The sequence below is a fragment of the Penaeus japonicus genome, unplaced genomic scaffold (assembly GCF_977035675.1).
Source record: "Penaeus japonicus unplaced genomic scaffold, GWHDUDI00000001_assembly GWHDUDI00000025, whole genome shotgun sequence".
Lineage (NCBI taxonomy): Eukaryota > Metazoa > Arthropoda > Malacostraca > Decapoda > Penaeidae > Penaeus > Penaeus japonicus.
In genome coordinates, this window is record NW_028234427.1 from 7,838,486 (window position 1) to 7,840,985 (window position 2,500).

The following is a 2,500-nucleotide window of genomic DNA, read 5'->3' on the forward strand; positions in this document are numbered from 1 at the left end:
TATAATATATATATATAATTTGGTGTGTGTGGGGTGTGTGTGTGTGTGTGTGTGTGTGTGTGTGTGTGGTGTGTGTGTGTGTGTGTTGTGGGGTGCGTGGTGTGTGTGGGTTATTATATATATATATTATATAAAATATATATATATATATTATAATATATATATAATATTATAAATATATATATATAAATATCCCATAAATTTATATATATAATATATATATTACTATAATAATATTATATATATTATATATATTTTATATAATTTATAAATATATAAAAAATATATATATATAATATTATATATTATATAATATATTATATATATATACATTATGTGTGGTGTGTGGGGTGTGGGTGTGTGTGTATGGTGTGGTGTGGGGTGATCATATATTTCTCTTTTCTATTGTCTTCCCAAATGCAAAAAAATACATTTGTGTTAGAAATTTCAGACAATAAGATGATACGAAATACTGTTTGTTTCCATTCCTTTTTACCCCCATCTTCACAGTACGAAAAATACATGCAAAAAAAGAAAAAAAAAAGAAAAAAAGTAAATCATCTTATTTCTACATAATGCAAAATAAGGCAAAACAGTTTCATTAACAATTCTTTGCCCATGTGTATGGGTGCGGGTATGTGTGTGTGTATGTGTGTATATGTGCTCCCGTCTATGTACGTATGTGAACTTCGCGTGTCTGTTCGTGTTCATTAATGCACTCTTTATACGGTTTCACTCAAACAAAAGCCTCACACGCTGCATAGCGACAAAGGGAGGCCACAAGTGAGACCTTGATTCCACCAAATTACAGAGACCAAATTATAATCACAAGTCCCTCATGCCTAAAAAATCAAGTGTAATTAAGGCCCCGTGTATTTTTTCCCCGTTTTCTCCAGGCCGAATGTCGAGTGTGAATAGGTTTATAGAAGCTCGTGGTTGACACTTTTCTCGCTCTCTCTTCCAGCCTTTCTTTCTATGTGCTGTATACTTATGTATACTTATTCATTCTCTTATCACTCATTTGTGTATATGCGTACACACACACACACACACACACACACACACACACACACACACACACATGAAACGCACGCACAACACACTATCACTAGACATTACATAGTACAGTCACACACACACACAACACACTACACAGAGAACGACACAACACACAACACAATGCATACACACTTTACGCGAGCACACATATATATATAATTATTATATAAATAATATATATATATATATATAAATATATAATATTCATATATATATATAGACATATATATATGTGTATAATATCTATAATATTCATATATATAAAAATAAGATAATATATATAATATATAGTATATATATATCTATATTTATATATATATGATATATATACCGTATAGTATATAATATATATATATACTATATATATAATATATAATCGTGTGAGTGTTGTGTGTGGTGTATGTGTGTGTGTGTTGTTGTGTTTGTGTGTGTGATATGTTTATATATGTTACATAAATTATATTTATATAATAATATTATATATCAATATATAGTATATATATTTAAATTATCTAAAAATATAATATATATATAATATATAATAAAATATAATATATAACATTAATATAATCTGATCTCAGCACACCCACACCCCACTTCACCCATCCACCCACACACACACACACACACTTACACACACTCACACACACAAAATCACAGCTCTCACAAAAACACATCACACACCAACGCCCCCCCCCCCCCCCATAATCACCCCCCGAAACCTAACTTCTACTTCTTTATTACCTTTCTTACCTTTTTCCCTTCCTTCTTTTCCCTCTCTCGCACCAAAACCTTTCCTTAATTACTTCACAACACACAAGATAATCTTCCACATGCGAATCAAACCCAATTCTTCGCTGTTTGTTGTTGGCAGTGCAACATCTGCGCCTTTCCCTGTCATTAATAGTATTCCGCAGAGTTTCGGCACGCCACGCGTGCGCGCCATTTTTTCCCTCCTTCTGTTCCCTTTCCCCTCTCCGTTTTTATTTCGTTCTTTCGTTTACTTCTTTTGCAAAATGAATCGTCTCAGCCTTCCTCATTACACACTCACACATCCATTGGCAGATAATAGACCTCTGTGTTTTTTATCTTCTTCGAAGTGATATATTCTATCTAAGATCTTCTCTCGTCTCTCGTCTCAAGTTCTCGATCTCTCGCCTGTCTCCTTCCTCCTTCCACCCTCTTCTCTCCTACTCTTCTCGCTCTCCATGAATGTTTTTTGAGCATAATTGGTATAAATTTTTATAAATTTTATTTTAGATATTTATTTGATATAGAAAATATTAATATTAATATATATGTGGTGTTTTTGTGTGGTTATGTGTGGGTGTGTTGTGTTGGGGTGTGTGTTTGGGGTGTGTGTTGGGTATTGGGTGTTGGGTGTGTGTGGGTGGTTGTGTGTGCGTTGGGTATACCTTAAACTGAAGGTATTACTGTTTTT